Here is a 20,714-nt window from a genome sequence, read left to right as displayed (position 1 = left end):
GCTCTGCTGTGAGGAATGCAAGAAGGTAAAACTCTGTTCAGAAGACCATTTAGGAGGTTGCCATGGTAATTGCTATAGATAGAATGTTTGTATCCCCCACAAATTCTTATGTTGAAACCCAGTCCCCAGTGTGAGGGTACTCGGAGGTGGGGAGATGATTACATCATGAGGGTGGTGCCCTTATGAATAAAATTAGTGCCCTTATAAAAAAGGCCCCGGAGAGCTCCGTAGTCCCATCAGCCATGTCAGGACTCAGTGAAAAGACAACCGTCTGTGAGCCAGGAGATAGTCTTTCAGCAGACGTGCAATCTGCCAGCACCTTGGTCTGAAACTCCCCAGCCTTTAGAAGTGGGAGAAAAACATTTCTCTTGTTTATGAGCCACCTGGTCTATGGCATTTTTTAAATAGCATCCCAAATGGACTAAGTAATCTAGGAGGAAAATGTTGGATGGGGGTGGTTGGTGGCAGGGGCAGGGGGTGTTGATACATTTTAGAAATATTGAGTAGGTATAATCAACAAGATTTGATGATTGATTTGATGCAGGAGATATGGAGAGGAAAGAATCAAGGATGACATCCAGGTTTGTGACATGTGCAGTGGATTTTTTTACATGTTAATCTTCATACCCAGCAAGCCTGGTGAATGTTCTTTTCAGTTCTAAAATATTAGTTGTAGATTTTCTATGTAAAGAATTATATTAACTGTAAATAAGGATGGTTTTGTCCTTTACCTTCATTTATGTTGATATGATATCAGTCAGTGTTCAGTCAGGAAAAGAGAAATTGCTCTAGGTATTTCAAGCAGAGAGATTTAATAGAGGGGATTAGATGCTTACAAAACTGTTGGGGAAGTGAGAGTAGTGAGAGCTGCTGCTAGCTTTTAGGTTCACCACGGCAACTGTGGTCCTACAAACTAGAAAGTTGTTGTTGCCATCCAGGTCAGGAAACTGCAGGAAGCCACCACTGATGATCACAGCGGTCCTACGGCAGTGAAGGGGGTGGTTGACAGGGTGCTTCGAGAACTTTGTAAATCCTTGTTTGGGTCAAAGCCCAAACACACACAAGCCACTTCCAGAGACAGAATAACACAGCTTGCTTCTGACTCCCTTCCATCCCTAAGTGTAAACAAGTGCATCTCATTGGCTGAATGTTAATGGAGTTCAAAGCCCTGGAGATAAAGGAGCATGGGACGAGTAGTTCCCAGGCTTCCAGCCTCTGGAGTAATGGGCAAAGATGGTGGAAATAAAAGCTGGCTGCAGAAAGAAACCAAGAAAAACCAATATCCAGCTTTAATTTGCTAACCTATTGTTTTGTATGTAAGGTATCCAAAACACTTTCAAAATGACCTAAACTCTCTGAATGCTTCACTCACCATTCTTCCTCCTCTCTGTGTACTCTGTATTCCAGGAGGTGCACAAAATGACATGCACATTTCCAAACGTATTTCCATGCCTTCGCACTTGTTCCGCCACTCAAAAGTGACCTTTCCTTTGCCTGTGAAGACTTGTCCCATTCCTCCACCACCCTCTCCCTCCCTGCCCCATACCTGCAATCAGGCAAGATTGACCCTGACCACTGCAGGACTTCCCCTGCACTTGGTTGCCACTTCTGTTATGGCGGCTTGTCCTAGTGAATTTCAGATTTCAGTCAAAGTATCCATCTCTTCCAGTAGACATAAGCATCCCAAGGTGAGGGACTAAGACTTATTGCATGTTAATGTCCCGAGGACCTACTGCAATGTTTGGAACATAATAGGTGTTCGCTGAAGGTTTATCGACTGTATGAAGGGCTGGGTCTAGGTGGCCGCTCAGGGAAAGCACCTGAGGTTGTACAAAGAGCGACCACCTTCAGAAACAGGTTTGCCACTTGCTCCTGAAAGGGGGTCTAACCCTGATAGAACCTTAGAAGGACAAAAATTCATTTTTGTTAATTGCTTGTTGATGCTAGCTTCATATTCTAAATTCTTATTTTCTGTTAATGTTGACTTTTTCCTTTCTTTTTTAAGTTTCTGCCATCTGTCTTTGCTTCTGAAGCATATAGCACTGCTTCCCATGAAAATATGATTCCCGTGTAACATTCTGGTTGCTCCCATCATCTCAAATTAATGCCGAGACACTTAGGCTGCTGGAAAAATATGGATTGTTACATGTTGCTGACGGTAACATTGACAGTGACACTGAGGCAGGGACAGAGAATATCTTAATAAGTGATTACTTATACAAAATAAGAGAACTGTAGATTTTGAAATGTCCTTAAGGATCTAATCCTTTTGTTCATATAAAAATGGAGATTGAGAATTTCCCATGATTACTTAGCACTGTGAAAAATTGGTTAGTGAGCTCATCTCCTTCTTCAGATGGGGGAAGCCTCTACAGCCAAACCTCTGAGACTCCCCAGCTCCCAGTACAGTGTTAGATGCATAATAAGCAATTAATCAAATGTGTTAAAATGGGTGCCCGGGTGTCCTACTTATTAAATCCCTCAAAGCCAGTACTGTAGGGTCCCCTATTGGACCATTTGCCCAAGGTAACCTGGAAGGTCTTTGATTTTCTTTGTGGCAGCTGCTGTACATTTGCTGATTCAGCGTCCCTTCCGAACCTCATTTCTCTTCCCACCTTGTTTAGAAAGCCCAGGGAAGCTAAGTACTTTTCCAGCTTCCCTGCACTGGAAGTAACCAGGTGACAGTTCTGGCTCATGAGACATAAGCAGAAGCCTGCAGGAACTTTCTGTGAACATTTTGCTTTCCTGATGGAAGGGAAAGAGGACGCAGGTGCTGCCCTGGCCCCTCCTCCCGTCTGGAGGGTGGATGTGTTGGCTGCCCCTATGTCAGTCTTTCTGTGCCCGTAACGGAAGGGCCAAGAGAGTCACAGAGATGCTGGCCCTCGTGTTGCTGAGCCGCCAGACCATCCCCGGCACCACCTACCTCCTGACTTCTTGTTGTGTGGGAGAAACAAACCCCTCTTTGTTTAAGCCACTGAGTTTCTATTCCTTGCTCCTAAGTGGTTTTCTAATATTTGCTCTCAACTAGCTGTGGAACCTTGCAGAGGTCATTGCCCAAAACAGGAAGGACAGGTCCACGTCTATTAAATAGGACAGAGGTGGACATTACCATAAATCCACTTTGCAAGTTGAGTTTTGTAACATTTACTTGTCACTAATAGATAAGAAGAAGTTTCAATGAATACATAAAATTTGAAAACAAGGGAAACCAGTGGCAGTTGCAGTCTTATATCAGCCTCACCATTCAGTGTATTTTTTTTATCGAGTATAGTTGATATACAATATTATATAAGTTACAGGTATACAGTATGGTGATTTATAATTTTTAAAGGTTATACTCCATTTATAGTTATAAAATATTGGCTCTGTTTCCTGTGCTGTGCATTATATCCTTGTAGCTTTTTTACTTTATATGTAGTGATTTGTACCTCTTAATCTGCTACCCCTATCTTGTCCCTGCCCCCTTTCCTTTCCCCACTGGTAACCACTAGTTCGTTCTCTGTATCTGTGAGTGTGCTAATTTTTTTGTTATACTCACTAGTTTATTTTACTTTTTAGATTCCACATGTAAGTGATATCATATAATATCTGTCTTTCTCTGTCTGCCTTATTTCATTAAGCATAATACCCTTCCAGTTCATCCATGTTATTGCAAATGTAGACAACAAATTGTAAACAATTTTATTCTTTTTTAATGGCTGAGTATTATTCTATTGTATACATACACCACATTGTCTTTACTCATTCATCTGTCAGTGGACACTTAGGTTGCTTCTATATCTTGGCAACTGTGAATGATGCTCATTCAATGTCTTTTTAAATTTTGTGTTAGTTGCACAGTATTGAGAGAATCTTAATTCATGCAAATATACAAGTTTTTCACCCTGCAATTTCAGGTCTGAAAGTGTGAAAGAAGGCTGTGAGGACAATCTCCCTTCAAAGTGGAGCAATAACAGCAGGTAAGACCTGCTCTCCTTCCTTAACTGGGAAACATCCAGTCTGTCCAGAAATTCTTCACTGTTCAAAGGGAAATACAATGCAGTGAGTAAGTCCAGATTCTGGAGGCAAACTTTGTTGGTTCAAATGCTGAGCTACCACTTGCTGGCCCAGTTCCTTTGTCTTGGTTCTTCATCTGTAAATGGGGAACATTAATAGTTCTGATGTTATAATGTTGTTGGGTGGTTTACATCGGTCAGTATAGGTGGGGCCTTAGAACGGTGCTGGATACATCATAACAACAACTTACTAGCAATTACAAAATGTCAGTGATGTCCCAGGTTCTCCATTGCCTGTCTCTGTCAGATGTTTACTCGAAATTTTAAAATAGACAAATTTATTTGGCTTGGAACACTGAATATATATTTTAGGTTGAATGTCTGTCCTGACCAGGTATCTAGGATTTACCTAGAAGCTTCACCTTGCCAAGGCGAGCTTGTTGTCTATAAAAGGAAGAGAGAAGCCTTCCAACTGTACAGTAGGTGCTAAAACTATACATAATGTGACACAGTCTTTGCATCACAACACTTGCCCAATTGTTTAAAACTTATTATTGTACCATCACCATACGGGGCTGAGCAAAAGTATATTTCACCTGACACTTGATTTCACAGGGCCCATGCGTGCTCTACTTGACACTCACATGTATGATTTTATGCAAGCAGACTTAGGAAGGCCGGCGTTTAGATAATAATAGTAATATAGAAAGAACCAGTACAGAGCTGCACATTCTAAATCAATGAACGTTTACAGAATATTTATGGCAGGAGCTGTATGCACAGAAGCTTGCAAAGCTGGAAGCACAATTTAATATCTTGGTTGTCTCCCGTATAAAAACATTTGGTGTGTGAAATATTTAACTGCGTTTTTTTTTTAATTGAAGAATTTTTAAATTGTAGAACAACAATTCTAAATGAATTTGAGTCAACTGTCTATAGGTTTCTAAAGCATCCCCACATAACTATAGGGGTCCATTGGTCAGAGTCTAAAACTCACCTAAATTATTTCAAAAATCTCTTCTAAAATTTGGAATTCGGGGTTATATAGGTTAATTCATGAGCTCTTACCTAAACTCTCCTATTTTGGTTATTCACCCAGTTACACTGGCTCTGTATTCTCTATGAGTCTCTCTCAAAAAGAGCAAATGATCTCACTCTAAGGCATTCCATAGAAGGTAGTTCCATAGCAAGGTACTTATGTTAATTAGGATGATTTTGCCAACAAGTCACTGTCAACTCGATTCAAAATGGCTTAACCAATGAGATCATTTGCTATCTCCCATAACATAGAGTTTAGAAGGAAGGCAGTTCCTTGGTTGGTTAACTTAATATTTCAACAATCTCATCAGAGACCTGAGGTCTTTCTGTACTTTCTGCTCATCCATCTTCACTCTGTCAGCCATTTCCCCTTATGGCACAAGATGGCTGCCGCAGCTCCAAGGATCATATCTGTGTGCAACCATGTTCAGAGGTAGGAGAGAGACCTCTATACTCTTTGTAGTTCTTTAAAAAGCTAAAATCTTTCCCAGAAGAGTTACCCTCCAATCTCATTAACCAGAATTGAGTTACATGTTTCTTCTTAAGCCAATTCTTAGCAAGGAGAATAAAATTACCATGATTGGTGAGATTATCAAGATTGATGTGCTAGGCCTGGGAATAGGGCCAAGTTCAGGAAAGTTCATGACCACACTGAGGAGAAACAAACAAACAGGGATTCTGGGTGGGAAACCAAGAGTGTCTGTTAAAGAGGCTGAAGGACAGCATTCTAAAGAGGACTAGAATCACCATCTCCTGCCCGTCTGCCATCTCCCCTCCTCATTGTGGATGGAAATAGGAAGAAAAAGACACGGGGGTGGGGGGGGAAATCAGGACAAGAGAGAGATAGGTTGCATTTACACAGAGCCAAAACATTCCAATAAAAGTGAAGATTCAATCAATCTGAATGTTTTAGGCAGCCCTGTGCCAAATATTTGGAATAATTAAAAAGGGCTTAGTTTGGAGGATGTCATACTTGCACTGGAGTGTATGGGGGGTGGGTAGGTATTGGGTGAAAAGAAGTGTTCAGCAATATAGCTTTTCTTTTTATGATGTGCTATTTAATATTTTGTGTGTCATGAACACTTTCATGAATCTGCTCAAACTATGGATGGACCCCTCCTCCCCAGAAAAAGAGCCAATGTGCACTCTTTTGCAAAATCTGCAAATAATTTTGGGAGATTCCTTGATACCCTGACACTTATCCAAGGGCTCTAAGCTATAGCTTTGTGATATCCTTGATGGGTATCGTGATGGGAAAAAAGATTACATGTGAGGAAATAAGCAAAACAGAACAGCGATATCAAGAAGTTGGACAGGACACTTGTTAGCTGTGTGACCTTGTCTGAATCTTTTTTAAGACCTCCATTTTACCTAATAAAATAGAACTAGTAAAGTTATTTCAAGAACCAAGTGGATCATGTATCAGATTGTTTAAAATTACACAGCACTTTACAAATGTTGGCTTAAAAATGGAATTACCAATAAATCCAAACCGCATGATGGCTTTTGCTTCCTAGTTGAACTTACTGAATACAAAACTGTGCACCCCATGAGGGCACAGGTTTTGCAGTTTCAAGGAGCAGAAGGTTCCTTCTCCACAAGCAAATGCCATTCTCAAATACATGGGTTGAGCCCTGCACCTTTTCTTCAGCAGCTGGTTTCAAAAAAAAAAGGCACCAACCGAAACATCCCTAACCCATGGACAAGCGCTACTCCCACTGGGTGAAGTCAGGACATGCCAATGTTGCTGGAAGCCTGGGGATGGAGAGCAAATGAAACAGAATTCTAGATGCTCCTTCCTCTGCCTGTCCCAGGCGAGCACCCAGCTTTGGGACCCCTCATTACACTCACCACTGGCACCATCCCAGGCCTTGATTGGTCTCCTCTGTGAATCTACTCGAAGTTTCTCATACCCTTCAAGGCAGGAATGCCATCTCCCATCCCCTCTCCGTGGTGCCCACTTCTCACTCTTCCGCTCTACTCCTTCCCATCCTTACTTCCTTCCAGTGTATGAGGCCCAGCTTGCTCTCTTGTTTCTCAGATTTTCACAGCTTTCTTTCCTTCCCATGCCCAGCTGCCTTGGCAGCCACCCCTTCTCCACTGAAGAGTAAAATACCCACCAGAGTTTCCCCAGAGATTGATCAACAGAGAGGTACAGAGGGCGGCAGACATCTGAGGCACTGAGGTCTGGGGTGGACAGACCTGGCTCCTGTCTCTGTCTCCGCAGAGCATGCAGTCAGGACACAGATTTCCTCCCTGCCTCTCCCAGTGCAAGCAGACAGCTGACTTGGGGAATTAGGAGGTTTTGCTGGGTGATGAAGAACATCACCAATGAGAAAGCAGCAGAAAGTTACTATCAGTTACTATCAGAGGCAAAGCAAGTCCCAGATATGCCAGAGCCCCAGTGATGTTGCTGATAGCACAGCCATCCCTGGGGACCTGATTCCTCCGGTTGGTGCAGGACCCATGTTGCCTGCTTTTTAGGTCCAAATTCTTCAATTAGTGGGGTGACCGTCTATACTTGGGGAGCTCAAGGACTGTGAGAAGGGCCAGTTTCTCTGCATTCTGTACTTCTGTGATTGAACTCTATAATTGTGGTGCAGGGGATGAGGAAGGAGGCAGGTCCAGGTCCCAGTCTCCTCCATGTCCATCGTGCCCCAACCCCACAAGATTGTGAACCAGCTGCACCTCCTGATTCAAGCTTTCGTCTCATCCTCTAAACTCCCAGGCCCCTGCTACATGCACCAACAACAGAAGTTGGGGAAACTGATGCCCAGAGAGCTTTCAGGTTTCCCACCAATCCAGAGAGTGGCTGGTGCCTGGGAGGGGTTTTGCAGAGAAGGCGGACCAGCCAGACCATGCAAGGCACAGGGAGCGGGGCAGCTGGTAGGTGGGTTGACTCCTGGCTTCAGTATCACTTCAGGAGGCTGCTTCAGACAAAAATGGCTTGTCTCCTCAGCGGGTCTCAGCAGAGCCTCCTTCAGATTTACAGCCGCTCGGGAAGCAAGGGAGAAGGAAGATCTGCAGCAAATGGGCACCTTTCCCTCCTCTCATCCTGACTGTATCCTGGCTTCATGAACAGTCCTCTGGAACACACTGGCTCCCTGACTCGTGGTTATAAGAATGAAAAGGTTATTATCTTAGCAAACCACGTTCATCTTTAGAACCATTTTCATCAGCACTGCACAGTCTTTGCAGACTCTGATCTGACCCTTGGTCCCATGGCCCTCTTCCCTTCTCTCTCCCTGTCTTTCTTTTTGCACCTGATCTGGGATAAGCTGAAAGTGTTCATTTCCCTACACCAGTCTCCTGGCCTTAACTTCCAAGGGAGCTTCTAACTACAGGTTTGTCCTTCTCTGTGGACAGCAGGCTGATTGTTATTGTTTGGTCCTTTTGGGGCTGCATGGAGTTTCCTTTCTTTCATCTCTGCTTCATTTGTGTGTGTTTTTATTTAATTTGTCTAACAAAAACATCACTACAACATCCCCCTTGTCATGACTCTATTCATTTTCCAAGTTTTTCTTTTTTATTTCCCCCTCCCCTCTCGATAACAAGGACGATTTCAGGTTTGTTTAGTCCTGGAGGTGTAAATATAGGAGAAAGAACACGGCTTTAGGGTCACTAAAGCCTCTGTGTGGTCAGGTCCCCCTGCTGCCACTTGCCAGCTATGATGCACAGTTAACCTGTATGAAGAGGTGCTGGGAAGAAAAGAATCTCTCCTTCCTCTCCTAGAGGGATGTCTTGAGGGTAAAGTGAGCATGGGTAAAAGAAAGTACCAAAAATGATTATAAAACCCATATTCACCCCCATGTGTCAGCATTAGTCTGTACCAGTCACCAGGCTGAGCTCTTTACATGCTACGCTACTTCATCTCATCCTCAAGATGATGCAATAAGGGGTAGTGTCATTACTCCCCATGTTTACTCGTGAATAACTTGAGGCTTAGGGGTGTTGAATAATTGGTCCGAGATCACACAGCGTGGTAAAAAAAAAAAGGGCCAGGATTTGAATCAAGTCAGTCTGGCACCAGACTGTGGCTGTTAACCACTGTACCATCCTGACCCCATCATTCGGCTGGATGCTGGTCCTGACTGTGCCACTCCACTCCAGGAAGTCAAGTGAGTAGGAGACAGTGAAAGTCCCAGCATGCTCTCTGAGGGGTTGTTCATTGTGTAGCGGGCTGGAGAGGAATCCCTCACCAAAATTTTGCTTGAGTTTCCAGGATCAAAACTCATGCCATTGACCAACGGGGCAGCATGGTGTGAAGATAATTAGCATCTGTGTCTGCAATTAAAGAGCCCAAACTGTAACATTGGACAGGTCAGTCTCTCTGGCCTCTTAGATCCTCCCTGGGAAGAGGAGGAGCTTGGACAAGAAAACCATTAGGGTCTGTGTAAGTCACAACAGTAATAATAGCTAACATTTATTAAGTACTTGCTGAGTGCTAGAGATTTTTCTAAGTGCTTTATGTTCGGTCTTACATAGTTCTCACAACAACCCTAAGATGTAGGCACTGCTGTTATCATTCCCTTTTTGTAGGTAAGGAAACTGAGGCACAAGGAGGCTTGCCCAAAGTCACATAAAGAGAAGCAAAGCTGAGAACCCACACACTTAACCATGCAATTATCTTTCCTCTTAACTGATAGGAATTACATGATTAGTTGCCTTGGATGGATGGGTAACCACATTTCATCACTTTATAGCCTGCCCCAGCTTTTCCCTACTCCAGGTGAAAAATAGTGTATGTTTTTAATACCCCATCACACTGCCTGGGACATCGTAGGTGATCAGTAAATAATTTGCTTACCTGATTTTCTGGTCGTTAAAATAATTGCATGGAAAAAGACATGGAAACAAACAAGAATACACCAAGAAGTAGAAAATAATGAAGCTATATAACTGGGAGAAATGATCTGACTCAGACCTTTTCATATGAACTCTCCTGCCAGAGAATAATCCAAAGATAAAACCAAATATGAGGCCACATAGTTTTTATCTCCATGAAACAACCGCCAAAAAGAAAAAGAAAATCAAATTATCTCAGTTGCAGAAACTTGATTATTGACTTTGGCAGTGCTTTTTCCATCTCTTTGTGCCAATAAAGTTATTAGAATTGAATTGAGAGAGGCAGACGCACAAGAAGAGCTGAGACAAGATGCTGAGCAGTTGAAATCAATGATTTGCGTAGCTGATCCCCTGCCAAAGGCTACACCAGCTCCCAGGAGGAATCCACCACTCTGGCCAGCAGTCCAGCCCTGCAGAAGCTGCAGGTCAGATTTCTGGAGGGGACTCCCAGGTGGCTGGCGACCAGCAGGTATGGGAAGAAGGAGAAGAGGGCCCTTTCTGCTACCAAGGTCCAGACAAGCTAGCACCCATCAGGGTTGAGAACAGTGAGGTTTTGCTAGACTCACTGTCCTCCCCAGGCTGTGAAAAGGGAAAGGAGGCAGAGAAGGAGAATGGCAGAGAACACAGTGTTATTCACAATCTGTTTGTGACAGGATGAGAGAGTGGCTTAATAACCCAAAGCCAGATTAATGGAATATTCCTTCTCTCTCTTGGCAGAGCTGGTCCTCCAGTGCTATCACCCATCAAATGGACGGCTGCTGCAGGAGTCATGGAGCTAATTAACAAATCTTCCCCTCAAGTGTGCCAAAACCCATTCCACTAGGACTGCAGAGGTCTTAAGTGTTTAGATATCAACTTAATGAGTAAACCATTAGCATTCTCTGGAAGCCATTGTGAGCACTTGGCATCCCTTCCAGTCACTTCCTCCTTTGAAATCAGCTACCTCCCCACCTTCTCCTAGGTCAACCCTAAGCATCTTCCTTCTGGTCACATTCTCTATCATCCACTCAATCATGAAGCATCAAAGCCACCATTGAAAGTTTGTGTCCAAATCTCTGCAAATGATTGCACTTTTGTGAATTTCTACAAAGATCCAAGCAAGGGTATTGGCTTTTGATTAGCTGAATTGTGTATATATTTGCTTCCCTGTGTACATATTTTCTACAACAACAATAACAATCACTAACACAATAATAACAAGTATTGAATACTTGTCACATGTCAGGCACTCTTTTAAACACTTAGATTATTTAGGGAATCTGTATAACCTATGAGAGACAGACTAGGAATACTGACATAGGGGGTTCTCCAACAGTCTTACATTGCAGGACAAAGTCTAAAGCTCCACCCACTTGCCCAGAGTTTTCAATCAACTTAAAAACTCCCAATTATAGATGAATAGTCCACTCTCTTAATCATGATCGGATATCCAAATACTACTGACTATCTGAGGAGAGCTGATAACGTGGACAATAAACACCAAGGTGAACAACACACAAACAAAAACAAAAGTAGTGTGTGGAGGTACTGAGAGCATGCAAGGAGAGGAGAATTCAACTCTATGTAAACTATTTCTTTACAGAGACAAGAGAAGATATTACATCCAAGAAAAAAAGACCAGGGTGAAACAGAAAAGGAAGGTTCAGAGGCTAAAATGAAATTCTTAGAAATTAAAAATAGGAGAAATTAAAAACTCGTTAGTCTCTCAGAAAGTAGAGCAAAATTTCAAAGATATTTTTAAAAAAATAGAGAGAAAAGAAAGCAAAATTAGAATACTAGTCCAAGAAGTCCAATTTATAAATAATAGGAGTTCCAGAGAGAGAACAAGAAAAAATAGAAAATGGAAAGGAGACAATCACAAGTGAAGTGGCTCCCTCAAATTTCCCAGGGATTAGAAAAAGACAAAAGTTTCCAGTTTCAAAGGCTACATGAAATAGTCAACACTTTGGAAAACAATAGATCCACAGTTAGGCACCTCATTGGACATTTTCAAAAAATTGGTGGAAATAGAGTCTATGCAATTTGAGAGAAAGAAGAAAGTCACATAGAAAGAATAAGAAATTAGAAATGGCTTTGGACTCCTCAGTAGCATCCCTGGAAACAAAAAGAAAATGAGGCAATGTATTTAAAATTCTGAAAGGAAATGCTCTCCAACCTAGAGTTCTATACCCAGCCAAATTATCCAAAATGTACCAAGATAGAAGAAAGACGTCTCACATACAGTGTCTCAAAAAATGTATTTCCCATGCAACCTTCCCAAGGAAGGGAAAGGTATAATAGGAACAGAAATTTCAACACAGGAGAGAAGTCATTTCCAGGAGGCTGGAGAAAAAAGATCCCAGAATGACACTGTACACCAACCACAGAGGGCAGTGGCCCAGATAGGAACACCACCAGTTAAGAGGTAGACATGCTGGAGCTGCCCAGAGTCACTCTATTGTCTTTGCAAACCATGGATGGAATGTTGAATTAAGCTTGACCCGTATTCTCAACATGTGCTCTTCTCTACTCTTTGCTTGCTGAGCTTGGCTCACCCCTACAGAAGTACTCCACTGTGACCTGCTCCTAAAAGCTGAAGTAGCCCATGAAGGACTTAGAGGCAGAATATACAAAGCAGTCCCTTTTCCCTGAAAATTTTCGTGTAGGAAGGTCTCAGAAGCCCATGTGCACAAGAAATAGAAGGAATCTGGAGGGAATATGGGATGAAAACTGCTAGAATACCCAACAATATCTGCTAAGCCTATAATTGGTATGAAGCCTGGAGTATGAATAGGAATTCAGCTTTTAAATATTCACATCCTACTGTCTCCCAAGTTATTTTCAGCTAAGGATGTTCTCTGTTTGGATTCCAGGGTCACACTCACATACTCAGCTGCTGTTCCCAGAGTAGGTCCTTTGTGCTGGCATGGGGGTTCAAAGAGTGGGGCTTCTGTCCTTGGTTGCTCACTGGGCCAGAATCAGCACTCCTGTGTCAACCATCTAGGCCTGACATTGAACTTAATGACTTTCTCTTGGGGGTTCTTGGACCCTTTGCTGCCAGCTAACACCATTTCAAACCATCTCAATAATTGGAAAGATGATAAACATGTCAGGATCTAGGACTTCTAGGTTCTAAGAGGTTCTTTGACTTTAAGTAATTTGGTCTAATTTCTTCCTAGGGGTATTTAAAAGATCAGGCTTTGTCAAACACAGAAAAGTTCCTGTCACTTCTTTCCCCTCTAGATAATGGGTGCCTATGAAGCTTACATTGAGGGAATACTCAAGTGACTTGAGAAAAAAGATTTGCCTTCAGAGGACCTGCTTGTCTCCACTCAGACAGATGACAACTGACCTATTACATGACAGTTTCTGTTGCTAAAGTTCCACCTAAGTTGGTACCAGCTTTGCCCTAGTAGAAAACCTTTCAATGAAGTATGAGACCTGCTAACTTTCTACACTGCATTTTAGTTCTTTATATCCATGTCTTCTTCTAGACCAAGTTCTTTGAGGGCAGAATCCACATAACTGAGGATTCTGAGGATTCTTTTTTTTTCTCCCAATTTTTTTAAATTGAAATATAGTTGTTTTATGATGTTGTATTACTTTCTGCTGTACAGCATAGTGATTCATACACACACACACACACACATAAATATACACAGTCTTTTTCATTGTAAGTTATTACAAGATATTGAATATACTTCCCTGTGCTATACAGCAGAACCTTGTTGTTTATTTTATATATAGTAGTTTGTATCTGCTAATCCCAAACTCCTAAATTATCCTTTCCCCTCCCCTTTTGTAATCATACGTTTGTTTTCTATGTCTGTGAGTGTTTCTATCTTGTAAATAAGCTAATTTGTATCATTTTTTTAGATTCCATATATAAGTGGCATATGATATTTGTCTTTCTCTCTATGACTTACTTCACTTAGAATGGTCATCTCTAGGCCCATCCCATATTGCTGCAAATGGCATTGTTTGACTCTTTTTTATGGCTGAGTAGTATTCTACCACACACTCAGGCGCGTGCACGCACGCGCGTATACACACACTCACACACATATCTCACATCTTTATCCAGTCATCTGCCGATGGATATTTAGGCTGCTTCCATGCCTTGGCTATTGTATTTTAATTTTTTTAGGGAGGAGGTAATTAGGTTATTTATTTATATTTATTTATTTTAATGGAGGTACTGGGGATTGAACCCAGGACCTTGTGCATATTAAGCATGTGCTCTGCCACTGAGCTATACCCTTCTCCCTTGGCTATTGTAAATAGTGCTGCTGTGAACATTGAGGTGCATGCATATTTTCAAATTAGTGTTTTCTCTGGCTATATGCCCAGGAGGGAGATTGCTGGATCGTATGGTAACTCTATTTTTAGTTTTTTGGGGAATCTGAGTATTCTTTATATCCCCCTTTCCCTACCTCCCAGTGCTCAGTATGGTGCCCAGCACGGAGTAGCTGCTCAGTGTATATTTACGGAGTGAACACATGAATAAATCATTGAATTCATGCTGACTCCTGAGACAGCAAGACACATAAATCATGTTAGGATAAGGCAGTTCTGCCTGTTTCCAGAAAACTCAGATGCATAATTGAGCATTAAAATAAAGTCTCATGAACATGAATGTGAGGTGAGAAAGCTTTTTAAAATTAGTGACAATGATACATTATAAAAGTAAAGAAATTCACTTCTATATAAGAACTTACCTCAATTCAAACTAGGCCAACACGGGGTTCTATGATGGAAGACTTAGTGGATAGAAGCGTGACCTGTTATTTACACAGTTATCATTAACATATTGACAGATACTTCTGAAGTGTTGAGGGTTCTTGAAAGCTGTTGCTCGTTTCAATATTTTAAGCATTCCTTATTGAATTGCATTTTATTTAAAAATACTGTAGAGCCAGAGCGTTCATACACTGCAAGGGAATATAAATTGGCACAAACACTTTGGCAGCATCTACTGAAGCTGAACAAACGTCCACCCTGTTACCCTGCGATACCATTCTTGGACATACACCCAACAGAATGAGTGCTATGACCCCAATGCATGTAGCCAAGAATGTTCGTGGCAGCACTATTTCTAATAGCCCCAGATGGGGAAAGACATTAGTATCTATCAACAGATAGAAAAACTGTGATATGTATTTCCATAGTGGAATACTTCATAGCAATAAAAAACTTGCTAACCCTTGCACACAACAAAAGACACATTACTGAGAGAAAGAAATTAGATACCAAAGAACATACATCATGTGATCCTATTTATAAGAAGACGAAGAAACAGGCAAAACTATAGCAATAGAGGTCAGAGGATGGTTACTTCTGTGAGGGATACTGTCTGGGTGGGGCCATGAGAGAGCCTTCAAGTGTGCTGAAAGTATGCTGTAGGTTGGAGTCGTTGGCTTCATGGACATATACATACATACATACACAAAAATTCATAAAGCTACACTCTTTGTGTTCTTCAGTGTAAGTTACACCTCAACTGAAAAAATACTGTGAAACTCAGTTCTATTTAAAAAAAAAAAAAGCTCCATGGATTACAACAAAAATGTTTCAGACAGAGTTCCTGACCTGAAAGAGACACAAAATTAATTACAGAAGAGAAGATATACACTCAAATAAACATGCTGTAAAGCAGTGTCTGAAGATGTTGGGTGAGTGGTCCAAGTGGATGTCACAGGGTTGCAGAGAAGTGATGGAACAGGGAAGGAAAACGGAGCACATGACAGCTGAGCTCAGCTCTGAGCATCTTCTACATGCTTGCTCCATCGATTTTGTCTCTCTTAAATCTCCTTTAAAGCCTTTTCCCATGCAAATCATTATATTCTAGTTTCCTCTACTGAACTTTCCTCCTTGGGGAATCCTCCAAGCTCTCTCCTTCCCTTCCTAGCTGAGTTTCTGGAATAGTCTACCTACTGTTACCACTTCCTGCATCTCATTCACTTCTTGACCTACTGCCTCTGGCTTCTCCCAGCATCTCCTACAGAATCATCTTCTACCTGGTCAGCAGTAGGGACCCAGGTGCCAGATCTGATGACTCCTTTTCACTCCTTACATTCCTTGACCTTTGCATCATTCAACACCTTCAAACACTTCCCCTTTCTTCTGAAGTCACCCTTCCTTTGTTTTCTGATAAGCCTGTCTCCTCTTTGCTTGCTCTCCTTGTGGAGCTCACTTTCCTCTGCCCTTGGCGTTCTCTGGTGCAGCACCCTTAGTTTGCTCCTCTGTCCATGTTTGTACTCTCCCTAGGCAAGGTTTCATCTCCACCTGCTGTTGTCCCTGGGACCCGTGATCTCCAGACCACACCTTTCTCTGAGACTTGGATTGCTATACACATCACCTGAGGGGTACCTCAGTTTGACTGCCTCATTTAAAAAGCAAGAGCAGCCTATCAAAAACGTAATCATTGTCTTCTCCAGCACATTTTCCCCTTAGCACCCAGGTACTTCCATCCGCTCAAAGAAACCAGGAATTCATCCCTGAGCTCCCCTCTTTTCTCCCTCCCCCATATGTCCATGGTGCCTACCTTTGGAACAACCTTAAGGCTTTGTTTTGGTCCCCGGTCATTGCTCTCCTGCAAATCCCAGTCACTGCTTACTCCTGTCCTTGCTCATAGCCTTATCCTCATCTAGGTCATCTCAAGATGATCTTCCTACAGTTGGAATCTGATCATACCACTTTCCAGCTTCCCTTCCAAAATCAGCACCCTGCTCCTTAGTCTGGACCACCAGCCTCAATGTCTTCTTTCCGGACTCACCTCCTGCCTCTTTGTCTCAGGTAGCCTGAGCTCCACCCATAGTGAACTTGAGCACTTCAACTGTTCCACACTCTTATCCGCATGAATCCCTCTCTCCCTCTTCTTACCTCCACCAGAGAATGCCTGGCGGTGCTTCAAATCCTGACTCCTGCAGATAGAGGTGGACCCCCGTTCCCCTGCCCCTGTAACACCCGCAATATGGGAGCTGTTTGCCTGTTTTCCCCACTGGCTGGCCTCTCAGAAGGTAGAAATATTTTTATGTCTTATTCATCTTTGTATCCTAAGCACATGGCTCAAAATTGGTGCTCAAAATATTTGTTGCATAAATGAGGAAATGTTCAGCCCTTAGGTATATAGGCTTTTTTGCTTCAAAGATACTTAGCTCAGCAACTGCATTTTGAGCATCGTCACTGTTTCTATTTCTGAATCTAATTGCTATTGCACAAAACTGTTCAGGGCAGAAACTGCAGTAAGTGGAATGGTCCAGCGACTCCCTTCCAATGCAAATGCTCCATGCTCTTAGGAAATTGCTGCAGTCTCAAAAGGGTGTAGGCCTCTGGAATTTTAGGCAAGAAAAAGAAATCGCTGTAAGGTATGCTGCCTGGAAGAGTCTTACCCCACTGTTGATTCAGTCCCCTTTCTCCAGGATTGCTGCCTCCTCTCTCCTGCAATTCAGATGAACAACATTAAAAAATCACAAATCTAAGAAATCCAGGGAAGTCCCAGGGGCGTATGAACTACTGCACGGGCCAGAAACCAAGGCCCAAGGGGACAGAGTTCTTCTTTAGGTCCTGCCAGATGCTGGATGTCCTTCCTGGTGGCAAGGTCACGGGGTCATGGGACACACGACACGGAGAGCAGCCAACCATGAATTTACCTGAAACTTCGGTTGACGTACTTTCTATGCTTACCCTCCACTCCCTCTGGGGTAATGAGTCCTGGGAGTTTATTACTTGCTGGAACCGAAATAGATTCCTTTCATGTACGTAACCTGAAAGTCCTCTTGTTTCAAGGTCACCAACCCCTTCCCCAACCAGCACTTCCAGGATGGAGTGAACAAGGGCTTGCTCCCGAGCCCTGCGCGTCCCGTGGGGCTTTGTGGGCCTCCAGCAGCCCCTGTCAGCCTTCCGCTTTCCAGACTGAAGGAGACACATGGTGTCTGGAGGAAGGCCGCAGACATAAATACCGAATGATGATTATGGAGCCCATGATGGTGAGAGCTGCCTTTTTAAAAGATTTCAGATTCTAGCCATGAATCTGGGAAGTGAGAATTACTAATAAATCATTGCCAAACAGAGTGGAGAGACAACAGATGAGAGGGTTGAGGACCCCCTGGAGCCAGCAAGGTGCACTGCTTCCAGAGCTTCCCGCAGGGGTTTCTGTTTCCAAGTGGGAAGCACCCCTGTGTGTGTGTGGCAGGTTGCCTTTGCGAGGTGGCTGGACGCTGCCGAGCCTTTCTGAGGCCTTGTGGGGGGAGCCTGTTAGGAGGAGGAAGGAGAGAAGGAAGATCTGATGGAGAAAGAGGAAGCCTCCTCAGTGCCCAGCTCCTGTCTGATGCCAGGCGCTGCTCTGGGTGGTCTGCGCAGGTCATGTCCCTGAGCCTCCACGATGACCCTTTGAAGGGGCATAAAGTGAGGAAAAGGGTGTTCCAGGAGGCTGGGGAGCATGTCCAGGATGCTAGAAGCAGTGGGTCTGGACTTCAGAGCCAGGCCTGTTGGAGCCCAAAGCCCGTTGTGTTCGCGGCACTGCCCTGGGCCCCCTCCCTAGAGGGCCGTGTGGTGCCATGTGACCCTCCTGCCCTCCCAGAGGCATGGTTTTTGCCCCTGTTCAGGACAGCAGGCTGGCTCCCCTTCCTGCCTCCTCCATCCTCCACAGACTTTTATGGCCGGAGCGCACCCAGGCCTGCAGGTGCTACAGGAGCTGGCCGGGCACCCCGCCCTCCTTTCTTTTCCTGGCCTTACCTCCTTGCAGGAAGCATGGGAACAAGATGGCAGCAGTGACTCATCGCTAGAAGAATGAAATCTTGAGTCGGGACAGCCCCGAGTGCGTGGCTGGATTCTCTGACAATGGAAGAATGTCCCCTGAGGTTTGAAGGTCATTACCACTCATGGCTCTAAAAACGAAGGCTGAGAAAGGACCGCAGCCAGGGCTGGGGATGGGAGTGCAGACTAGGGGGAGCAGGAGTGGAGACCACAACACTTTCCAGGGTGCACAAGGAAGAAGAAAGGGCTGGGAGACAGTTCTGTGCCTATAATTGGAGCTCTTCGTAATGTTAGACAAATCCCAAGTGTTTTTTAATTAGCAGATTAACCTGGCCTTCACAGATGGTGAACTTTCTCCACATCACAGGCCAGGCACGCAGAGGCCCTCGTGGTTCAGTGGTTTAACCTGTGAAATGCATAAGGCATTCTGCCCAAGCACACACTAAGAAAGGCTCCTGGGTCCTCACCCCAGGAGGCGTCATGCTTCTGCTGAGTAACAGATGACATTTGTTACTCTCTCTGTGGCTCCTTCTCCTCCCCCAGGCTCATCCAGGGCCTGACCGTTGGGCTCCCCAGAAAGACAGCTGTCCAGGCAGCTCTGCCAGCCTGGGCTCCTGCACCGTGGCTCAGGGGCACCCCCCCACCCCCGCCCCTCGGGTGATGTGGCCCAAGCACAGCCAGCTTCTAAGCTGGGGAGGCGCCTAGGCGTGGGCAGGCCAGAGGCTGGGGCCTGGGGCTTTGGAAGGACAGCAGACACCTCTGAGGGTACCCTCATTCCTGAATGTTTCACTGACCACTTCTGTGGACCAAATTGTATCCTCCCCACCCCCCCAAAAAAATCATATTGTTACATGAGAGTACGTTCTTGCCTTGTGCAGGAAAGAATTCAAGAGTGAGCCATAGTAAAGTGAAGGCAAGTTTATTTAGGGAGATACAGTCTCCATAGACAGAATGTGGTCTGTTTCAGAAGGGAGAGTGTCCCCAAGGTGTTGAGAGTGGTTTTTATGGGCTGGGTAATATTTTAAAATTTTTTTATATTTAATTAATTTATTATTGTATTATTTAATTATTTAATTTTGGCAGTGGAGGGGAGGTAATCAGGTTTATTTATTTTTAGAGGAGGTACTGGGGACTGAACCCAGGACCTCGTGCATGCTAAGCTACGCATGTGCTCTTCCACGTGAGCTACACCCTCCCCCCTGGGCTGGGTAATTTCAGATGTTAACAAGTGGGAGGATTATTCCAACTGTTTGGAGGAGGGGAGGGAATGTGGCCCCCTGCCCACTTTTTGGCCTTTTATAGTCAGCCTGCGATCTGTCATGGCACCTGTGGGTGTGTCATTTAGCAGCGAATGTATTACAATGATCATATAATGAGGCTCAAGGTCTACTGGAAGTCAAATCATCTTGGGCCCAGTTGGTTCTCAGCAGTTTATGTCATATCCTCAATGGCTGTGTCATGCTTTTTTAATGGTTGTGCCCTGCCCTTTTCCCTCCTGTCTCAATATGTTGAAAACCTAACCCCAAATATGACTGTATTTGGAAATGGTGCCTATAAGTACGTATTTAGGGTTCAGTGAGGCCGTAGGGTGGAGCCCTGATCTGTTAGGATCAGTGCCCTGGTATGAAGAGACACCAGGCAGATTGCTTCCTCTCTCTCTGTCATGTGAGGACACAGTGAGAAGGTGGCCCCATCTGCAAGCTAGGAAGAGGGCTCTCACCAGAATCTCAATTGGCTGGCACCTTGATCTTGGACTTCCAGTCTCCAGCACTGTGAGAAATAAATCTTTGCTATTTAAGCCGCCCAGTCTGTGGTACTTATTACAGCAGCTGGTGCTGACTAGTACAACCATCACCAACTAGTTGCCACCTGAGCAGACTGACCCTCAGTTTCCCTCTGCTTCTGGCCCTGAATTTTCATTGCAGTCTGAGTAACCATTGTGCTACAATATCACCTTGTAAAAATTACTGCCGAGGTGCTATTCAAGGAGAATGTGCTCAGAGGAGGAAATCCTCTGGCCTGTCTTACTGCATCCCACCTTCCAGGTCAGTATTGTGCCAGCACTAGGGCCCTGACGGTGTCCCCCAGACAGCCAGCTCA

The 20,714-nt window shown here is 44.0% G+C and overlaps 1 protein-coding gene across 1 annotated transcript in view; it reads left to right on the top strand.

Moving 5' to 3' along the window:
• MAB21L3 (mab-21 like 3) overlaps positions 1-20,714 on the top strand; it is a 265,078-nt gene that overhangs the window by 108,545 nt on the left and 135,819 nt on the right. Inside the window, exons 8-9 of the mRNA XM_032486969.1 lie at positions 3,897-3,959; positions 16,749-16,876. The gene's annotated coding sequence lies outside the window, so the exon portion shown is untranslated. The remainder of the gene's footprint in view (positions 1-3,896; positions 3,960-16,748; positions 16,877-20,714) is intronic.

This window comes from Camelus ferus, chromosome 9 (assembly GCF_009834535.1).
Source record: "Camelus ferus isolate YT-003-E chromosome 9, BCGSAC_Cfer_1.0, whole genome shotgun sequence".
Lineage (NCBI taxonomy): Eukaryota > Metazoa > Chordata > Mammalia > Artiodactyla > Camelidae > Camelus > Camelus ferus.
This window is presented reverse-complemented; position numbering and strand designations above follow the sequence as displayed.